This window comes from Amborella trichopoda, chromosome 2, assembly GCF_054954075.1.
Source record: "Amborella trichopoda isolate Santa Cruz 75 chromosome 2, AtrichopodaSantaCruz75HAP2 v2.0, whole genome shotgun sequence".
Classification (NCBI taxonomy): domain Eukaryota; kingdom Viridiplantae; phylum Streptophyta; class Magnoliopsida; order Amborellales; family Amborellaceae; genus Amborella; species Amborella trichopoda.
This window is the reverse complement of record NC_142337.1, coordinates 9,295,491-9,319,087: the sequence shown is the minus strand read 5'-3', so window position 1 is coordinate 9,319,087 and position 23,597 is coordinate 9,295,491. Positions and strand designations below refer to the sequence as shown.

General features: G+C 36.2%; 1 pseudogene across 1 annotated transcript in view; it reads left to right on the top strand.

Annotated features, from left to right (window-relative positions):
* Positions 1 to 1,690: 1,690 nt before the first annotated feature.
* The window catches only part of LOC105421332 (uncharacterized), a 45,974-nt pseudogene continuing 24,067 nt past the window's right edge, over positions 1,691 to 23,597 (top strand). Inside the window, exons 1-5 of the transcript XR_016049078.1 lie at positions 1,691 to 1,824; positions 1,925 to 1,975; positions 4,347 to 4,424; positions 4,661 to 4,829; positions 9,984 to 10,229. The product of XR_016049078.1 is annotated as an uncharacterized LOC105421332 (transcript). The remainder of the gene's footprint in view (positions 1,825 to 1,924; positions 1,976 to 4,346; positions 4,425 to 4,660; positions 4,830 to 9,983; positions 10,230 to 23,597) is intronic.

The following is a 23,597-nucleotide window of genomic DNA, read 5'->3' as shown; positions in this document are numbered from 1 at the left end:
AGTATTTGAGCGTAGGTTCTAATTTGATTGTTTAGAGACCTGGCTTGTTGCAAACCACACCCCTAACGAAATGCCTGTGAAATAAGTTACTAATCATGATTTTTAACAATAATATGTAGGGTGGGTTAGGGTCGGGTCCGGCAAGACCTAGACCCATACCCTAAAAAATGGGACTTGGATCCGACCAGGTTTAAACCTTGACCGGATTGGACACGGATCCGAAATCGGACCCTACCAAAAAATAAAAAATATGTATTTAAAAATATTTAAATATTATGTTAAATATATACATGCATTATTTATATATTTGTATTTATGTTAAATAATATTTTATAATATTTATGTATTATATTAATGTATATTTGTATTATGCATATTATACAATATAATATTTATTATAATATGAGAATGGCTTAGAGCCTTGGCGGTAGTATTGTCAAGCCCCATGTTGAGATCTTTCACTCCATTCTCACAAAAAGGTAGCCTAAATCCTCACTGAATTTTACCACTTTTGATAATGGGCTGTGGGGACGTGGTGGTAGTACCATTTGTGCCTCAGCTTACTTTTGAGAATGGGCGAATGGGCTTGGGGTCGTGATGGTAGCACCACTTGTGCCCCAGTTAAAATTTATTCTCACTTTACGTATTCAAAAACCAATAACTCCATTCTCACCAAAGGGTAGGGGCTTAAATCCCCAGAGCTTGGGGTCGTGGTGGTAGCACTACTTGTGCCCCAGACTTTATAGCTAAATCTAGGCTTCCATATTCACATTACATATTAAAAACCACTACCGATGGCTTCCATTCTCACCTTACATATTAAAAACCACTAACGATGGCTTTCATTCTCACCTTACATATCAAAACCACTAACGATTTAAAAAACAGGTAGGGACTCGCCATCCCCATTGAATTACCCAATAAAATATAATAACATAATATATGATATGTGTATATATAATGTAATATAATCAAATATAAATCAACAATATAAACATGGGGCAATGATTTCATGCAATTGATGTATAGTAATATGATGCAACAAAATTAAAAAACCATGTTATGGCCATTTGTTTGATCCAAAATTTGAAATATACACTCTTTTCATTCTAATGAACCATCACAAAAAAGAAAAATTTGAAAACGCAACTTAGAAAGTGTTTTTTAGCCCAATAAACATACATTTTGGTGAGATGTTTAGATCTAGGTATTTTTATTTTTAATTTATTTGGATGACTTTATTACCATTAGACAAACAATGTGAAAAAAAAAAAAAAGCTTTTTAGTTTATAAAGGTTGGTTTTGAAAGAGACTCATTTTGTCTGGGTTCAAAGTTAATTTTTTTGGATTGATTATTGTGAAGATAAGAGTGTGGGTAAAATTTTGAGTCATACAAATACCTGATTTTTTAAGAGCATTATACTATGATACAGTATAATATAAGAGGGTGACGGAGTACAGTTTGAGAAAGAAGCCTGTTTAGCAGGCGTGGCCAACGTACGTTGCTGGTGGGAAAGTTTCTTCTTCCACCTCCTATTATCGAACACGCCGAAATTATCATCCCTACGATCGATCCACATACTCCTAAATCCACCGCTGATTCTCAAATAGACGGTTTAGATGACATTATTCAGGGAGCGTGGGTTCACCTCTGCCGTTTATAAACACCGGGTGAAACCGCGAGTGCATTGTGCAGCATACACATGTTATGTATGCCATGCCTTCTCCTTCAAATACCACGTGTTCATTTCTTCTGCTATTTCTACGCATCTCTTCTTCCCTCTTCTCTCTCTCTGCAACGTTTCTCTCTCTACTTTTTTTCCTGTAAGTTTCTCTCTCTACTTTTTTTCCTGTAAGTTTCTCTCTCATTGGGACTGTGTTTCCAAACCCTAGTGGAAACACTAAACTGGAGTGTTCTTTCCAGATCACGGGGAACCACCAGCCGCAAAAAAAAGACGAAATCAGTCATATTCAGGTAAATGGGCGCCATAAAAAACTCTCTCAAGATTCAAGGCATTTTTCCCTCCTTGTTTTGAATGCTGGGGTTTTCTGGTTGGACTCTATGGCGTTTGAATGGCATTCTTGTGAAGGCATTCGATCATGGCATTTTAGGGGTTTTTGTGAAGGAATTGTGGTTTTTGTTAGGAGGACAGGTGGAATGATCTAATTTCCATTTATATTTAGTAGAAATTGTCTGATATCCGCCATTATAGGAGCGTTCATTTTTTATTGCTTGTAAATTTGAAATTTATATTATGTCGTTGCTCATACATTGATTTTATTTATTTTTTTGGTTTGTTATTTGCTGCATTTTGGCATAACTTATCGCTATTGTTTGTTGGTGTCAATATATCAGTAGGATCTCTCTATGTTGGTAGTGATGTATTGTTTTTCTTACTCATTTAAGCTGTGGGGTTTGTTGGGTACTATACTTGCCCTTCGTAGTTATTCAATAAAAAAAACAAAACCATTTGAGTAGAAGGTGTTATGGATAAAGTTTTTAGTGGGTTATTACTTATTGGTTCTGTAGATTACCAAGACAAACTTATGATTTGTGCACATTGTAAGCTATTGGTGAATATTACTGAACAGTACACAGAAGCATGGAATAGACTTCGAAGTTCGATACATTTGATTGAAATCTGGTTTTTGTCCAAAGTCAATGTGGTCGCCAGAATCATGGTTTCGGTTGTATACATTAAAGCTCAATTCAATCTTGTAGTCCCTCTTCAATCACTTAATCTTGCATGTTCCATGAAATCACGTGGCGTTATCTATCATTATATAAAGGTAAGGATGTCATGATCTTTTTTAATCGTAAGTAGAAATCATGGGAATAAATTGATTATCACGATCTGTTATGAATTCTATTTCTGGTAAAAAATGACAGGAGAATGGGGAACATCCAAGAGAAAATCATAATTAACATTGTCTTTTATTTCCAATTTCAAGCAAGCTTAGTTTATTTAAGTTTTGTTGGTTAATTTAGGTTTAAATATTTTTCTAAAATAAGTTAAGTTGCTTTTGAACCCATAACCTTAAGGTTGCAAGTTGCAACAAGATAACAGCTGTTATGACTTAATGATGTGATTCACATGGAAGAGTGTTGAATAGTTCCACATTGAGGAGGTTAAATAGTTTCAATTTTTGCAAATTATAACAAGACTCCACTATTGTCATTGATACAAAAAGCTAGTACACTTTTCTAGGTGTTGAGAGGCAGATGTTTTCATCAAAAGCTCAAAAGGTAGTATATGGTACTGATTGTGAGTAGTGTTTGGTCAAAAATGCATTGTAAGCTGGTATTGAATGGATGAATCTTAGGAACAATACCATGGTTACGGCAATATCACAAAATGATGATAGTTTATTTCTATGCGTTGGATTTGTGAAGGACGCACCAAGGTTTTGTTGATTTACTTTTGTAGACAACTGAAATTTTCATAACAGAGATTAATAGATTATTAAAAAGCTTTTGCACAGTATATGTCCCTATGACGATCTGGGATAGGGAATGAGGCTTAGATGGCCTCTGAATTTCCAAAAGGAAAATGGTTAGAGGACTTTACAATGGATGAAACAGCCCTTTTCTTTTTTGGGTATATCAGATCACGATTTCTCTCTGTGATGCAATGCTTATACAAAACCCATTCCTATTTATAAACCAGTAGTTACATGTGACCTAGGCCTGCACAAAAGAATCCATCTAATTAAAAGGAGTTAGTATTTAAGCTGATAAATACTAAACTAGTGAGGCATTTAGGGATCATAGTGTTAACTCCCAGTATCTTGTGTGTATGAACCCCAGTCTCCCTTGTTTGTGACACCCTATATGCAGACTAACATCAATTAAAGTATTAAACTACCATGTCTCATGGAGAACTCACTTGGATTGCCCTAGTCATCCTGAATAGGCCCATTAGTTTCTTTAGACAGCAGCTAGAGCTACATGTACATTTAACAGTCAAAATAGCGACCTCCTAAATGATTTCTCTTGTGCTTTGCTTGCTATGAGGGTTCGATTAATTTAATATTGCCACAAAAGCCTGGAGCATTATTTTTCCACTTGTACTGCATGTCTTGAGGGCACTTTATACTCTGATGCTGTCAATTAGTGGCTTATATTGGTGCTTGGGTGTCAGTTTTATCTTTTGAAGCGATTATGTGTTCAATTTAAACGATACTGGCTACAAATTGGTGCCTAATTCTTTGAAATATGCCATGCATCCCCATTCTTGACTGAACTTTGTGGATAAATGTTACTGCTGAGGAAATTTTCTGCATTCAATGAAGGTGACTTATGTACACCTTGTATCCATGTTTGAATTATGCCTTCCATTTTACAGGGATTTGCACAGTGTTAGATGGCTTCCATCTATTGTCTCTTCATCATAAACAAATCTGGTGGTCTTATATTTTACAAGGCATTCTTGCTTCCCATGTCTGAAGGTGATTTGCATGTTTGTTTCATGGTTAAATTGGTTATCATTGTGAAATGTTAAGGCTTCACCCTGAAAATAAAATCCTTCAGAGTGTAAGCATCCTTTCCTTTGGTAACTTGTGCTGAACTGCCAACGACTCGCTATCTAATTTTTCCAATAAATGTTGAGATATTTTTTCTTCTTATTCTACTGTTTTAATAGAAGCTTCTCTGTTTCAGGATTATGGATCAGCTGGGCGTATGGACACTAATGATACTTTGCGATTAGCAAGTTTATAGCACTCCATGCATGCGATTTCACAACAGTTATCTCGTACTGTAGGTTGTAAAGGGATTGAACTACTTGAGGCAGATATGTTTGATCTTCATTGCTTTCAGTCGCTTACAGGTAACCTATGTAGCTTATTTTAGAAAGCAGGCTAGGTTTCTTTTTGCAACATCTCATGTTTCAGTCGTATTCTTGCTTATGAATATGTTTCATAAGATTTAACTAGTGTAGGAAACATGTTGTTTTCTTTTTCTCACAAGTGAGAAATATTTCACTAGAAAGAGGACATACAAAGTTTATGGATACATATATTTAAAAGTCCTCTATTTCTAAGCTTACAACCATAAGAACTTTATTGTATAGAGTTCTAAGATGGGATGAAAGAAAATATAAGAGCTACAGTGATCTCATGGGCAAGGTCCAGGAAAGAATTTTGGGGTATGTGACTTCTCTAGGGGGAATGAAACTGCTACATCGATGATGCCTAAAGAAAGTAGGACAGGAAAGTGGAACTTTCTTCGTGAAGGAAGAGTCGAATCAAACTCCGATGGGTGATTCATGGGGAACTCGGGATCTGCAAGGGTGGCGTGTCTATTAGGGATCTTCAGTGGAAGATATTGATGACCTATTTAGGGCCTCTCAACAACTGTGGCTCCAATAATGAAAGGCTTGGTCCTTAGCAATTGGGCTGCAAAGTATTGACGAGAGATGGACTGATATCTTATGGAGGATGGCTCTATTAATGATGTGGCTTTGGGCTATCGTACCTTATAGTTCCCTTGGCAATTACATTATGTCTTTGAAGAACTTTGGGTGATCACAAGGAAGTTAAGGGCAAGCTTTGTTTGTGTGATGAGAGGCTAATGAAGTGGCGGATGCACCATTTAGAGTGGGGGTGAGTAAGCAAGAGTTTGGTGACCATGTGCTAAACATGGTTGGGGAAACGGGGGTACACAATTGAATAGTGCTAACTGATAGAGCGATTCTCAAGGCCTAAACATGGGTTGGGCACACAAAACTGAGTCACTATTCAATAGGGTTTGCAGTTCTACTCATCAGACAAAGTTCTAGTTCCAACTTGATTACTCCTTCATGCGACAGGACATCCGATTCCGCATTGGATTCTCTCTAAATTTGGGTTAGGGATACCTGAATTTCTCAGGGAGCGGCTTAATTTCTCAAAGCCTCTGTTTCTATTTTTTTTTTCTCAAAGAAAAAGACTTAATTTCCTGAAACACGGCATCTAGATGCCATGGACACAATTTTGGTGGCTTATTTCTCCAAAACCATCTGAGAATAATTCTTGAAGGGTGGCACACAAGCTCTTGTCCGTTGATTTAATCATTTAACAAGAAACAATAGAGTTACCTCTAAACGTCTCTAATTCTCAAAACTCATGCTCCTTCATTCTTCAACAATCATTTGAATGCAGTCTTTGAATATTTTATTCTTGAAAATATCAAAACATGCTAGAATTCAAATCAGTGAAGTCAAAAGTTTGCACAAAGTAGCTAGAGAAGGAGTTTAACACATGAGAAGTATCACAAACTGTAAATTTCTTCCATAGAAGAAATCATCAAGAGTAAATAATCCAGTTATCTGCCTCAACTCCCTAATACCCCTATTTAAATAACTATGAACCCTAGAAAAACCTAGATTTTCAAAGTAGAATCCCAGCCATCCGTTCCATTTTATACCCTACCAACTGCTCATATTATAATCATCCTAAATAAAACCAACTTAAAAGATACTAAAATAAACAAGAAATAGTAATCCAAATAAAACCTAATTTGTCACTTCTTAAACCCCGATAACCCATAGTAAACAAAAAACAAAAATAAGCCCGAAAAGTTCGTAGAATATATCCCTTAATAAAAAAACCAAATCTGTCCCTATTGTGCTGCCTCTGGTTAGAGAGAATGTTCTCGAGTTTTGGAGAGGCCTACGATGGGTTTTGCATAAAAATGCATTTTTTTTTAAGTTTTCTTCTTTGTTGGCTCTAAACGTATGAATGTTAGTGAGAAGACCTCAAGAAATGGATCAAGATATGCAGGATGAATTAATACAAATACATGAAACATAACCGTTTTTCATCATGTACTGGTTTATCATTGATCTATTCTTGCTCAAAATCCAATTACTCCGCGGAATCATCTTAGCCTTTTTCGATGAATTTTATGAGATAGGTAAATCCACAAGGGCATGGATGCCACCTTCATTGCCTTGGTTCCAAAGGTCAAGGTAGCTAAGGACATTAAAGACTTTAGACCCATAAGTCTACTGAACAGTTCATATAAGATTTTGGCTAAGGTTTTGGTTTCCCATCTAAAAGAGATCGTAAATTGGGTCATCTCACTGAACCAAGGGGCATTTGTAAAAGATAGGCAGAACCCAGATGGAGCCTTAGTTCCCATGATTGCATACACTTGAGACACAAAAACGAAATCCCTGGGGATGGTGGTCAAGCTCAACTTTGAGAAAGCCTACGACCATGTCGATTGGGCAATACTGGATGAGGTCATGTTCAAGATTGGTTTTGGATCCACTTGGAGGCTGTGGATCAACGGGTTTATCTCTGGACCCTTCTTTTCTATCTTTTTCAATGGGAGCCTCAAAGGCTTCTTCCCTTCTTCTAGGGGCCTCTGCCCAGGATATCTATTTTGCCCATTCTTTTTGCTTTTGTGGCTGAGGTCTTCAGCGGGGCCATAAAGAGGATGTACCAGAATGGCCTCTTGAAGGCTTTAGGGTTGGTAGCCAAGGACCTCAGATTTCACACCTTCAATATGCCAATGACACCTTGATTTTATGTGGTGCTACCAAGCAGCAGATAGACACCCTGTGGTTGTATCTCAAATGCTTTGAGTTAGCTTCCAGCCTTAAACTTAGCTAAATCCACACTTTTGGGGATAGCCTTATGCCACCATTCAGCGGCTGGGTTGCGGCATAGACAACCTGCCCACCAAATACCTTGGCCTTCCCCTTTACACTGGTAAACCTCATATATAGCAGTGGGCCCCCATCTTGGAAAGATTTAACCATAAGCTTGTGGCTCGGAAGCGTTGATTCCTCTCTCAAGCAGGCAGCATCACGCTCGTCAAGGCCACCCTTTCTAATCTCCCAGTGTATCAGGTGTCCCATTTCAGCATATTGCGGCGATAACACAATGCATTGAGAGACTCATGAGGGATTCCTATGACCGGGGATGATTATCACCACATCCACCTTATTTCCTGGAATACTGTCACCTTGCCAAAATACAAGGGGGGGTTGTGCTTGTGCATACCAAGCCTCAGATTGGCCATCCTAGCCTTGTGGGGGAAGTGGTGGTGCTCCATCACTCAACCTAACCATCTTTGTCAGGCTGTTTTAAGGCAAAAATACCACATTGACCTGTCTGTGTGGCTCCCTTCTTCCCCAATGACCTCTAGACCTTTAGGGGTGTGCATCATGACTAGTCTTGGCCAATTAAGCCAAGCTAGAGGTGTAGGGTTAGGGAAGGGTCGGGAGTCAAATTCTGGCTTGATACATGGATAGGAGACACGGGCCTACAATTTTAATACCCTCTGTCTTCCAACTAGCGGTAAACCCGGAGGCCACCATTGCATGGTCATTCAAATTGCTTGGAGATTTTGAAGTTCCACTTTTAGAAGGCCACTTCAGGATCATGAAACACTCTGCCTTCGCCTCACCATCGGCTCTACCCCAAAGCTCTTACCTTCCTTTATCGGTCCGGATCGCTGCATTTGATCACCAGCGGCTTCCGGTTCCTTCTCTGTCTCCTCCTTTTATGGCACGCTGCACCAACTCACCGCCTTCCCTCCTCCTCTTAATTCTATGGCCAAATGGGTGTGGCTGAATCCAATCCCACCTAAGATCCAATTTTTTTTGCTCGATCGCAAAGTCTTATGAAGGTCCTCATAGTAGACAAGCTGCAGCAAAGAGGGCTTCCCATTCCGAATAGGTGCACTATGTGCAAGTCAGCTGAAGAATCCAATGCTGTCCTATTTCAATGTTGTGAGGTGGCATCACAACTCTAGACCGAGCTGCTCCATCACTTTGGCTGGCAATGGGTGTACCACAGTCAATACTTCAACTTGTCCAAGCTTTCTACTCGCCTTCTTTTCCAGCAGCAGGTATTTTTCTCTGAGGAGTGTCAATGCCTGCAACCATTTGGGTGCTTTGGAATGAAAGAAATATTAGAATATTCGAGGGCAGGGAAGCCAACCCCAAGACCTAACTGACCTCATCAGAGCCCTGGGGATTCACTGGGCCTGAAATCATAAAAGCCTCAAAGCCATCTCGACTACCGACTTCCTTAACAATTGGCAAAATATCTTGGCTTCTAGGCCAGCACATGTTTCTTGCTTCTCCCTCTGGAGATCCACAGAGGTCAACCAGATAAAGCCCAACTTTGATAGCTGCTCCCTCGGCAACCGTGCCCCACGGGTTTTGGAGTTTTATTTTGAGATCATGATGGAAACACTCTCCTCCTGTACACTGGTCTTGTTCGCCATGCTGATTTGATCTTGGCTGAGGCATTAGCACTTTTAAAAGGGATTAAGAAATAACAATCGTGATTTGGGGGGGTTTCTTGGTAGTTGGAGACTGGAAAAAGTGTTATTTCATGGGCCTCAGGTGCTTCCACCTGCCCTTGGCTCCTTGAGCACATCTTTGAGCATATCTCTTTCCTTTGCTAGCATATTAGCGTATCCTTTCAACATAAGTGGCACAAGGCCAACTATAGAGCAGATGCGCTTGCAAAAGGAGCTCTGCAGGACTCAACAGCAGAACCCAATCAGCAATTTTTTGAGCTTGCTTCCACATTTTTGGCTAACAAAGTTTTTCATTTTTCGCTTTCTTTCATTATGTAGAGAGTGCTCCTGCCAAGAACCAGTTTTTCTACAGGATCACAAAGGCTGGGTCCTTTGTGAGGCCCACTTTCTTACGTTATAATTTATAAAAATACAAAGATATAGTCGACAGAAAAAGGACATTCCTGGTATATATAACTTTAGCCATAGATATTTCTTCCTGGCATTTGGGCAAGAGACCCCTTGTGTGGTTTGGTATAGATGTGTGTGTGTGTGTGTGAGAGAGAGAGAGAGAGAGAGAGAGAGAGAGAGAGAGAGAGAGAGAGAGAGAGAGAGAGCCCACTGACTTGATTTTTGATATAACACCTTTGTTTTGTAGTGCATCTAAATTACAAGCAATGAGTTTAATTTCATTTGGTTTTCTTGTAGCTCTAATAATTTTGTAGTGGGTTTACTTTTGCAGGGACCAAGTTCTTTGTGGTCTGTGAGCTTGGAACGCAACTTACGGAAGCTCTTATTTATCTCATCTATGAACTTTACACTGATTACGTTCTAAAAAACCCATTCTATGAAATGGAGATGCCAATACGTTGCGAACTTTTTGAGCTGATTCTCTCACAGGCTATTCGAAAAGATCGGGTTGTGGTGGTTGGCCGATGAAGAAATGGAGGATCGGTAGAAATGCTGCATGCTTCATGAGAAATAAGAGGTACCGCATTACTCCAGGCTGCCTATCAAAACAAGTTTTTGTATCTTAGAGAGTACTTGCTATTGGTCCTTGTGTAAGTTCACTACTTTAGATTGATTGTACTAAGCTCTATCTCTCTCTCACAAACACACACACACACTCATGCATGTACATACATATTCGTCTATTGCTTCCACATACACATGCACATTCCCCACTAATGCAAAATCATGCAAGCTTGCTAGGCGTAATCACTTATACATACAAGCTAGTATATGACCCAAACATTTGGTTAGTCACTCAAACATAGGAATGGAAGTAGACATGCACTAGGCATAGCTCTTGCATGTACCAAATCATAGATGCATAAGCAAACATGTTCACACGAGGAATATCGCGATCTTAACTCACTTTTAAAATGTGTGAAGCCACATAAGATTATGCTTGCATGTAAATACGGATGTGTTGTGAATTTGTGTAAGTGCACATGTTTGCGTTTACATGGATAGAAATAATGGGTGTGGGTGAAGTGAGGGCCGTAATATTTTGTTTGATAGGAGTGTTTGAACCCAAATTGAAGATATATCTTCCTATTTTCAGGTAGGTCAATGTGCTATTTCAAGATAATATTTACCTCTTACTGATGACAATTAGTTTGCATGAGGGTCATCAGGCAAACTTGCTATCAGGATACCTACAAATAGAAGATTGAACACTTATCTTTACATGTCCGATGCACAAAAAAGCAATATATTAGAGCGCCAGAGTTGCTTTTTTGTTAAGAAAGAGTAATATAGAAAGGAAGAGATGATTTGTAAAAAGGTTGTGTTTTGGGTATAAAATCGTGTCTCATTTTACAAAGAGAGAAAGTGGATTTTCATATTATGAGTTGTGACCTTTCAATGCCTTGTGACTGTTCATTATGAGTGGCTAGATTTATATGCGTCTAACTGTTATCAATTGTTAATTGGTTACAACCAATTGTAACTGGTTTGTCAACAGTCACAACGATTCAAAAAAATCATCTCGCATAGATGCCACACAACTACGCGTTGCTCGATGTGAGTACCAAAAGATTGTAAGCTGCGAGCTTGACTTGTGCATAGGCTAAGGGTGCCTCTATATCAATATAAGTGTACAAAGTGCATTTTGCACCTCAAGCGCCTTTGCGCCCTTGCATACGCATGTGCGAGTATGCGAGTTGGATGCTTTGCGTGCTTTGCTAGTGGAGCTTACTCTCTCCTTTGTACTAAGAACACAACAGAAGACACTGCTTCCAATATTTAAGCATGATTAATTGTTCTCTATTCTCTAATGTGGGACAAAGAATCTACTACTTCTCTTTTTGCAGATATACGCATTGCAAATACTATTGTTTAAAGGATATTATTTTAGAATCGACCTGGTACTTTTCAGAACAAAAATACGAATAATTTTTCCACTTATTTTAAAATAATATAAAAATATGGGCATCCATGTATTATTTGCATACCATGAATATATCTTTTGATTCGAACCTTCACTTTATGTATGTACTATAAAGTCCATCAAGTTTCATGGTAGCATATAGTTTGACTCGAGGACATTACCCCATGGTCTAGTAGCACAATACACAAATAATATATTCTATGGTGCTTTTTAACTGCCATCATGTTCTGTGCCTTGGGCTCCTATCTCAATTTTGCAAGTGCTCTAGAGAAAAGTCTCTTCTCATAGGAAGTGGCTTAACTTCTACACTTATATATGTATGTGTCTATTAAAGGTGCCCTTGTATATAATAATACTATGAATTATAAACAATCTTAGGTATCATTAAGAACTCAACTCATCCTTCCTTATATACAAGTTATCACTCGACTTATCTACTGTATGGACTTACTAACCACTTGTGCATCTTGTTATTACCACTTTGAATCTAGAAATTTGAGGTTACAAAAGACTAGGTTAGGTACATGCTGATGGTGATTACTTTATGGACTCTAGCCCTATTCTCTTTGGTATTCTATGTCTTTGCAAGACTTTTTCTCCAATGAGTGGCCAAATTCTCCTTTGACCTCAGATATTCTGGACTCACAACTCTTATCCCCAATTGATAATCTTACAAAGTTATCTATGTGCCCTATACGTTTGGATTTTTCATTATATACATCACGACATGTTCTCATTATTGTAGCATGATTATAACAATGAATTATAACTGCTAGTATCCATTTTGGCCATATTGGTGGGTCATAAAATAAGTTCTTTAACCGTTTTGTATATTCACAAGCGGATTCAGGTTATAAATTTTGAATCCATTGAGTGCAAAATGCACATTTGTTTGGTCTACTCACAAGCTAATATAAATATCCATCCTAATACGGATAGTAAATTATGGGTTTCCATATGCCAACTGGCATCATTTTATCCTTCCAACACCTTGGTGTAACCTACGTAGTGTGTCAAAATTGATTGTCCCTTTTAAATATCTTATTAGTCGAGAGATTGGTTAATGCCTTCAATCAAGGCGACTTATAAATCAACTAAGTTTTCTTACTGCGTATGCAATGTGAGGTCTTGTGCTACTCATGTATTTATAAGATTATTATCTCCTATTGGAAAGATTCATCTTCATTTTTCGTTAACTTGTTATGAGGATCCATTGGGGTAGCGGCTGACTTATAATCACTATGCTTAAACTTATTGAGCCTTTTTTCAATAAACTGAGAGTTCTTTAACACCTTAACATATTATCTTTCCTCACTTTGTTGATGCAAATGCATCAGCATCACATGAGTCCATATCAGAGTTAGATTTGAGGAAACCCTAATTTCCTTCACTATTTTCATGGTAGAGCAAAAACTACGTGTCATCCACATATAAATATATGGTGATACATAGAGAATTAATTTTTTCATTATATAAACATTTATCAGCAACTATTTAATATTTATAAATTGCTAAATTTCTCATGTCATTGTTTAGGTGCATGTTTTAGTCTACAATGAGATTTAACCAATTTACATTCTTTATTTTCTTGGCCTAACACACAAATCCTTTGGGTTGTTCAATGTTTCAAAAAATGCTCGGTGACCCCTGGGCAGGCTAACACCCATGCACTAAGCGGGCGCCTTGAGGTGGAACATTGCATATATGTCCAGTTAATTTTGTGTGTGTGGTTTGTTTTGCATTGATATGTATTCCAACAAACTCTTTTCATGCAAATATATATGCATGAATGTTGAAACACGTTCAAAACTTTAAATCATTACAAATTTAGTGAAAAAAAGTAAAAAACATAAACAAGTCCATGGTGTATTAACCTCCAACTATCCAATCCAAATTGAGTATGGCATACTCCATATAGACACATCAACACGATCAAAACTAGACAAGATGAAATACAAAGAGAAATATAAAAGGCTTAAAATATCTAAACTAGATTCTAAAAAAAATTCCAACTATGAAGAGTAAGCTTATGGATGTTTCTTGAAATCTCATATTTTTATTTTCGATTCACAAAAATCTCAAATCAATATATTTGGGGGCTTGGCTTAATCACTTAGGGGTTTAGAATACCCCCAATAGCTTTCTATGAAAAAATTGTGGCTTTTAAGGGCACTTTATTCCCAAAAACAGGGTCCAGTACTTGGACACCCGCCTAAGATTGGGCGCTGGGCGCTTGCTTGGGCCGCCTAGGTATGGCTCCTCAGGGAGAGCCCCCTAGCCATGGGCGTGCACCTTGAGGTTCTCTAGGCGCCAGGCAGACCCTTTTTTTAAACAATGGGTTCATTTTTTTTTTTGTTGAGAAAATGGGGTTGTTCATTTATTTCACTATTTAGGAAATGCAGTTTTTACATTCATTAGGTAAATAATTAGATGGTTAATGAAGGTTATTGCATATAGTAATCGTATAGTAGGTATTCTCGTTGACGAGGCATATCTATTAAGATAATCTATGCTCTCCTTTTGTTTATACCCTTTAGCTATAGTCTAGTCTCGGTCTTAGTAATTGATCCATCAACATTACGTTTTCTTTCAAATGTTCATTTATGTTCTATATGTTTAGAACCACTTGTAGATCGACCGATTTCAAATTTGTTTGGCAACAATATAGTCCCTCTCACAATTAATAGTGTATTTCTAATCATCATGTGATGCTAAGGCTTTACCTAATGAGGAATAGTCTTCCTTCACTTTTAACGCTGTTGGAATTACACCAAATGCCATATTTTGGTTTGCTTCTACTAGGTTAATATAAAAATCAGGGCTAAAATTGTACATGTGATTTTTCTTTTTCTTATTTCTTTTGATTACACCCTCGTTATTATTTCTTTTTGTGTGTTCATTATAAGTATTGTGTTCATTATAAGTATTATTTTCTTTATCTTGATCAGTTTTCTTTCGTAGAGTACTAAAATTTGAGATTTACTCTTATTGCTTAGATTCTCAAGGAATTAGCATATCTAGATTTAATTGTTGTGTTTGAACGTAGTTCTAAAATCTATATGTTTCACTGTTTTGTTCATACCCAACAAAAATACTTTTAGAGGTTTGAGGTAATACATAGTTATCGGGATCGCCTACTTTGGTAGGCAATCCCTTCTAGGATCTCGTTTCCATCGCTCTCGGAACTGATTTCTCAGGGATGTCGATCCCTATCGTTAGGGATCCTAAATAATGCTGTTAGGGATCTCGATCCCAACTTTAAAGACCAAGATAACAACCAACCTGCTATTTTCTTTGTTTATAGCTCGACTATAAACAAAGAAAAACATAGACCATGAGGTAATACAGCCTAAAAATAAATGTTGAATTACCGTATGGTCTATGTTTTTGCATATTTATACCTAGGTCCGTCTTTTTTTATGGGTTTTTTTATTCTAGTTTTGGTCCCAATTTGATATTCCAAATATCAAATTACTTATTTTCTTGTTTTTATTTTGTATTTTTTTGTGTCCTAAGGCAATTTGATGCTCAAGATATTGGATTGTGCCATTTTTGGGGTGGTCTGATACTAGAAACATTGGACCTGTGCAATTCTTGAATTTCATTTATGTATGGACCCGTTTGATGTCTCCAAAATTGAATCATATTCAAAATAAAAAAGGTGATATTTCCAACATCGGATTGTCACCTTATTTCCTCTTTTTAACATCGTAATGATAGCCATAATGTGGAGGTTGTAGGTATATGTCATATGAAGGTTATATGTAATATGCATTATCTATTTTATATATTAAGCGAGAGGAGGACCTAACGTATTCTTTCATCAAGTGTCGATTTATTTTTCAATTTTATCCTTTTAATCTTTTTGTTATTCCCATTTTGTCCTAATTCTATCTATATTTGTTTTGTTATTTATTATCATTTTTCCATATTTTTTTTCTCTCCCCTTTCAACGGATTTTCTCTCCCACTCTCATTTTTATCTCTCTACTATATATATGGAACAGTTACTTCCGTATTTTGTTCTTTCTAATTCTATCTATACTGTTTCTTGTATTTATTACCATTTCTCTATATTTTCTTTCTTGTCCCTTTCAACGGATTTTCTCTCCCACTCTCATTGTTATCTCTCTTCTGTATTTATGGAACAGTCATTTCCATATTTACTCTTTCCCCCCCTCGACAGATTCTGTCTCTCATCTTTATCTTTCTCCTATATTTATGAAACATTTATTCTCTCTTCTCCCCTCTCAACATGCCTGCCTTTTACAAGCAAGTTTGAATTCCTTTTATTATTTTGGAGACTTTTCATTCTCTCTCTCTCTCTCTCTCTCACAGATTTGATTATCTTTATAGTTATGTAATCTCTCTCTCACAACAAAATTCTCTTTCTTTATTATGTATGCTTACTACTTTCAAAGACATTATCTTTAAATGATAATACTATTAATATTATTAATAAATACTTAAGTACTATTAATTACTCTATATTTGTTATATATTCTTTTAAAGCAAATTGGTGTTTCCATTAATCTAGATATTATTGGTAGAATTAATTATTTTCAATTATTGGGAAGTTACTAATTAAGTATTAATTTGCAGAAATTAATTGCATTGACATTATCAAGATGAATGCAATCACCAACTGGCTTTAAATTTATGTATGATAAATATAAAATAATTATTAGTAGTTATTAAGAACATTAATTGAAGTTTTTTTTTTTTGAAAATCGATTTTTTTTTGAAAGTCTTAATTGTAGGTTACAATTTTAATATGATTTATTTGAAAGTAGTAAACATGCATAATAAAGAAAGAAAATCAATTGAGAGCGAGGAGAGGGAGTTCGTTTAGAGAGAATCTATTGAGTGGGAGAATTTGCTGACAGAGAAGGGAAAGTGTGGAAAATCTCTGAAATAATAAAATGAACTTAAATCTGCATGTGGGCATAGGGCAGATGGAGTAAATATTCCCTAAATATAGGAGAGATAAATATGAGAGAGAATCCATTGAGGGGGAGAGAAATATTTATAGAATTAATTGTTCTATAAATATAAGAGAAGGATGAGAGATTGGGAGAGAGAATTCCTTGAGTGGGGGAGAGAGAGAATATAGATAAATGGTTATAAATATAAAAATCAATAAGGATAAAATAGAGTTAACATAAAAGTTTAAATGTAAAATTGAAAAACAAAAGGGAAACTTGATGAAAGAAGCAGCAAGGTCCTCATTTCACTTAATATATAATAGTAGATAAATATCATGTGCATATTCTTAGTGTTGTATATATGACATGTACATGTGTAATATATACATATAACATTTTATATTGGACATGTTGTATTATTATTGACTAAGAAAGCATCCCTAACGTATCATAATATGGGGGTTGCACATGTCTAACATATATTATAGCTATGATTGCGATGTAAAGAAAGGGAATAAGGGTTGGGCCGGTGTTGGAGATAATGGACCACCAAATTTCTTTTTCTTTTTTTATTTAAAATACAATTTGATATGGGAGATATCGGACTGGTTTACATTCAAATAAATAGTAAAGTATAGGACAATTTGATGTTTCTTATTCCAATTTACGATTGCTACATAAATGGGATGGTCCAATATCTTGGGCATCGCAGTGCCTTTGAATTCGTGGAAAAAAAAGAGAGAAATTTATACACATCCTCCCAAATTTGCGTCATTTAAAACATCTTCTCTAAATTTTAATATTTACATTCATGCCCATTTTTCTTTTTTTTTGATCAAATTGCCCCTCCTTTCAACTTTGTTGCTGAAAAAAGAATTTGCCCCTCCTTTCAACTTTATTGCTAAAAAAGAAATAACTAAACCAATCTTTGAACCTTGAAAACCTGAAGTCTAAATTTGTTAAAAAAAAAAAAAGAAATCGAAAAATGAATAAGGTCTAAAGTTTACCTGCAAAACCAAACTCCGTAGCTTCAATGTTTGAGGTTTGCTTTTAAAGGTAAGTTAAAGTTATATTTTAATCTTTGGAGCTTCAAGGTTTGAAGTCTGCTTTTGAAGCTAAACTTCGAACCTTCAAGGTTCAAAGTTTGTTATGGGTTATTTTTTTTTTTCAATTTTGGAACAGAGTTAAACTTCAGACCTTTAATGTTAGAAGTAGGGACAATTTGGTAGAAAATAAACAAATTGCAAAAAATGGCGATGAATGTGAAATTGAAATTTATAGGGGAATGTTTTTAATAATGGGAATTTTGCGGAAATGTGCATAAATCTCAAAAAATAATTTTAAGAATACATTGTTTGATCTTTGCAAAATCGAATTGGGGGTAAACTGGAATAAAAACCCATGAATGAGAAACTGGATGTAAAATATGGACCATGCGGTGATTCGGTCCATATAGAAATATTCTCAGAATTTATTAACATTGAGTTAATCATTTGTGCCAATGTTATGTTATTTTTCCCGGCTATGCCATTGTGTTAGAAGTGGTCACTTGGTGTGTTAACCCGCTTTTTTCATAAAACTAGTAATATCATTTGATATTCTCAACTGCTATCGCTTCTTAGAATTTTAATTTTCCTATTAAGTAAATTTTCATTTTCAACTTAGGCTTTGTTAATCTTGAACTTTTTGAAAAGCTTCATCTTTATGTTGTAGCAAATACATATAAGTGTAACAAGAAAAGTCATCTATGCATGTGATGAAATATGATATCTTTTTCTTCATCTTGCAAGCACATTGTTTAAACTATAGATATCGTTATGTACAAGTCACAATATTTGTGTATTCCTCTCCATGGTAGCATGCCTCACATTTGATTAATCACCACATTTAAGGATTAGGTATAACTTAAGCGTGGATTTTATAGAAGCATAAATTTTTTTTGATGAAATTTTATAGAAGCATAATTCAAATATCCTAATCTAGCATGCCACAAGTTACATGGTTGCATTATGAATGGGGCTAAGTTTCTATCATGCATCATTTTATTTGTTTGTAAAGAGGTCTCAGTTGTTTGATAGAGGAATGGTAACCCTGATGTACAGTCACCAACTATCCTCTTTGTTGATCATATTCATTTTGGTGACCATGCGCACCAACTTTTCTTTGTTGGTCATGTTTGCTTGGTTTTGAGGCTTTTGGAGTCTCTTTTAGTGTCGGTGTTCATCAATAGAATCTGAGCTTGCTATATATGAAGTAGTTTTTTTTTTTTTCTTTTGTTTTTGTTGGTTTTTGGGTTCTTTATGGAAGGGAAAAGCTTTCTTTTTATTTTGGCTCGTACACAGGCATCACATTTTTCATTTGATAAATCACCACATTTAACAATGAGGTCTAACTTAATTATGAGTCATGTAGAAGCATAATTCAAAGTCCTAATGTAGCATGTCACAAGCTATAAGAAGTCACAATATAAGTAGAAAAACTTGTTATTTCATCAATCAAGTAAAGCCTTGATATCCCATTTCATGAGTATCTTTTTCCAACAAATACACCATTCTTGGTGAATATGATCTATTAGACCTTATGGCTGCTTGAATCTCACTCATTTAAAGGGTTACCCGACACGAGATTCCTTCTCATATTATGCACATAAAATACTTTTTCCAAATTTAAAACCTTGTCGAAGTGAGTTTAGTTTCACCATTTATTTATTGAACGTCGTCGCAAGGAATCTTATTCCTAATTGGATTGAATTTATATTATGCACCAATTCATTTGTTTTTAAATATATCTCGGTTGTTTGATACATGAATGGTAGCCCTGATATACACCCATCAACTATCCTCTTTATTGATCATATTCACTTTGGTGACTGTAGCTACAAATTTTTCTGAAGTGATGATCTTTGCTTGGTGTTGAGGCTTTCAAAGTCTTTCTCGGTGTTGGCATTCTTTTAAATAGTATCTGAGTTTCCCATAGAAAGGCAATTTCCTATTTTTTTTTCTTTTTTGTTTTTGTTGGTTTTGGAGCTCTGATCCTTGATGTTCTTTTGAATTAATGAAAAGGAATGCTTCTTGTTATTTTGAGCCATGTCCTTAGATTTGTGCTTTTCAAGTTTTGCCTTGGATTGAAATTTTGATATTTCATTTTTCTTTCTATGGAATCCACTCTCTTTCCTAAATTTGAACTGTTTTTCATTTTTTTTTAACTTTCTATCCATGATGGGGTGTTTAGGTGTGTTTTGTGAAAGACCTAAGAAAATATGAAATGAATATATGGTCCTGATCTCAGTAATTTCTAATGAGTCAGAACGTTGTGTATACCTTTGAAATTATGAAATAAGTTGATGCTTCTTTGGGGTTCATGAGTTTGGGTTTGCAAAGTTTACCGTGAGCTACAGTGTCTATGAATAATGTCTCATGACGGGCTATTGAAATTGGACTAAATGGTGTCTAAACGAACCAAAATTTGGTGAATGCTTAATGAGGATGTTTTGAAGCACTCAACCAGAAATCCTAAAGTTAGTATAAATTTTAAAGTTCACTGCGAGCTATAGTAGCCTTGCATAGGTTCTCGTGATGAACTCTCGATTTGGATCCAAATCTAGTCCAAAGCAAACCAAACATTGTAGAGGTCCTTCACCAAACATTTAGTGGGCCATCTCATGATGAAATAAAGGCTTTGGGTAAGTTCCATGAGGGTTGCAGTGAAACTTGGAGTGAAGTTGTAGATTCACAGCGAACTCAAGCAAAGGCATGTGGCATGTGAGCTTCTCGAGGTAAACTTTCACTTTGGGTCTTAAACTGCTCCAAAGCAACATTAAGCTCTACGGGATGCTTTGTTATGGTGAAGGAAATATTTTGGATGAGTTATGTAAGTTTTGTAAAAGATTTGCCTAGAAATTGAGTGTCCACCATGAATAGAAGTGGCACATGTGCCCCTCGTGGTGAACTTAATATTTTGCTCCTAATCATGTTGAAATCAGTTGAAATTTGGTGGAAAGCATGGATTCAGGCCGACAAATATGCTGGTGAAGCTTCAATGATTTTGGAAATTTCACCATGTGCCATGAGTTCTGTGAATACGGTGTTCGTGGCAAACTGTTGAATCTGGATCTAATGGTCATACGATATGATACAACTTTACAAGATTACTTGTTTAGGCCTGATGAGATCATAGAACAAGTTTCATGAAATTCTATTAAAGATGGATTAGCTATTGGAAGTTCACCATGTGCTCTTGTGCTTTAGTTCGTCTCTCATGTTGAACTCTCTAATTCGATGTTCCTATTAAAATTTTCCTAAAACCAGCTTCGAGGATTAAGGCAAGTAAATCACAACATCAAGGGGAATAAACCAAGAATAAGGGAAGTCGGCCCTATTGATTCCCAACAGGTATCCGGTTTGGTTCCAAGAATAATGGCAGAAGGAATTCCTTTGAATAAAATTTTCCAATATGAAAGATAAATCCTAGATTGGAAGGAAAATTTTGAAAGTTCCCATAAGCTTGAACACTTTTTGGAAAGGGATTTGATCTTCAAATAATTTTGACATATGGAGCATAATTTTAGGTGGAACTAGAGTCATTAGATAGATCTTTTGATGGATGACTGCCTTTGGTCTGTGATGAGGGCTGAACACTTGCAAATAGAGGGAGATTTGATCGACAAATGTGTCCTCTCTTGGGTCCTCCACCTTGCGTAGGAAACTTACTATATTCAATTCTTGATCCATAAAACTTGGAATTGATCCAGCAAGGCATGTAATATAAGGAAATCAATTCTCTAATGCCTATAGAGGATAGAAGATCCCATGAAATAAGATGCTTGAAGAAAGAAACTTCCGAAATCATGAATATCTTTCTTGGCTTTGAAATGGTAAGATTAGGGCCTGAGATTCATACTAGTCTGATCTCATCTGTCTCTCGTTCTAAAAAGGAAAATTGCATAGTTCAAAAGAGATTGAGAGAATCAAGAACTTCAAGTCCTAGTCTATAGCATTCTAGAGAGGGAAAAGTAGTAGTCTTGATACCTATTGTCCTTATGTGAGGTAGATGGAGTCCATAAAATTCGAGTATCTCATGTCTGCAATTCTTTTTCTTTTTTTGAGATTCTTTAAGGCTTTGTAATCCATGGATTAAAGGTATTCTATAGTTTGTATATCGATCGGATAAAATGAAACAGATTGATACCAACGAGTACAAATCATAAATTAGGTCTGTAAGAGCATTGAGGATGTGATTTCCACATGTAGTCATCCTTTCTCCCTTTTTGACACAATTGGGACTGTTCAACGGTCTCTTCTTTACTTGGTGGGGTGACTTCGGAGTTCGTTCTCTTCTTTACTTGGTAGGTTGACTTCTTGTTCACTAATTATATAGGCCACATTAAGTGTTGTCAACAAAAATATCGAACCTTTATTGCCACCTTTTGAAGTTGATTCTATCAAATCGATGTAAGTCTTGATTCTTGACTTTGATGGTACTTGGGGATTTTACTTTTTTTCTAACTAGAAAATATTGTCTTAGATTGTTGAAGATAGTGCCTGTGGGTGGAACATGGGCTTTAATTTTTTGTTTGGCGGAGGTGTTTGAACAGAAATTGAATACAAATTTTGGTATCAGGCACATCAATGCGCTATCTTAAGATAATATTTGCCATTATTAATAATAGTCAGTGTGCATGATATTTACTAGGCAAACTTATCCTTGGGATACCAAAAAACAGAGGATTGAACATTTATCTTGTTTGTTTAGCACAAGAAAAAAGCAGATCTCAGAGCACCAGAGTTGCTTGCTTTTAGAAAGAGTAATTTAGAGTGGAAGATATAGTATGTAAAAATATTTTGTTTTGGGCATGAAATTGAGTCCCATTTCTAGAGGAAGAGTGTTTTCACATTATAGGTTGCAGCTTTTAGGGCCCGTTGTTCGTTCCTTATGGCAGGTGGATGCATCGTACCTGTTCATTTCTTTAACAGTTATCGATCGTTTATCAATTATAGTCAACTGTAATTGATTCATCAATAGCCACAGTGGTTCAAACTAACTGTCACGCACTGCTGTGAGCATACAAAGTGCAAAGTGCCCATCAAATGCCTTTGCACATGTACATGCAACGTGTGCGCGCGCATAGGAGGAGCCTCCTTTCCTTTTTTTCTTTGAATACAGCAGAAGAGAGTTTTTCATATTTAAGGATGATTTTCGCTTTTTTATTCTTCGATATGGGATAAATAATCTACTACTTCTTTCTCTACAACAATATATTTGAAATACTATAGTTTGAAAGGATATAATTTTGAAATAACGCCTTGTATTATTCAAAACAAAAATGCGAACATAAACGAGAGCTTGAGAGATTATTTTCTTGTTAAGAGTGATCTACAAATGCACTTAAAACTTAAGTTGGGGACGCTCCTAGAAGGATGCACGCCAATATTCCCCTTAAAGAACGAGTAAACATAAGGAAAAACACTTTATATCGAGAAGAAAGTGGGGATGAGAAATAGCTTGAAAGCTCGCTAGATGCCCTATGCTTTTCTGCAAAGAAGAGAATCTTCGCCAGGCGCTTTCCCTAGTTCTCTTCACCTTGCTCTTTTGGTTCTCCAACTTTTCCCCTCGCATCTTTGGTCTTTGCCCCCATGCTCATGCGCAATAAACACAAAAGCAATGAGTTCAGGACTCATGGGCAAATGGGAGGTGCCACTTTCTTCTTTTGCATCAGTGATTATGGAAATAATCATGGTGTGGTTGAGCTTATACCACACACATATGGTAAGGCAAGCCTTAAATCTCAAGGTGTAAAAGCCGCAGCACGTTGATGATCAATCAACCCTGAAAGCATTAGTCCATGGGTGACGGACTGGAAATTTATAAAGTGGTGGCCATTAGTGGAGCTCCTTCTTCTTGGAAGCGAGTCTATAATGTGAAAACAATGAAGAGAGAACTTGTGCCCTTTATTGTTTTTTCTTATTATTGAGGAGGAGCATTTTCTTTCAATAAGCTATGGTAAAGTGATGTGGGTGTTTGATGTGGGAAATGAAGCC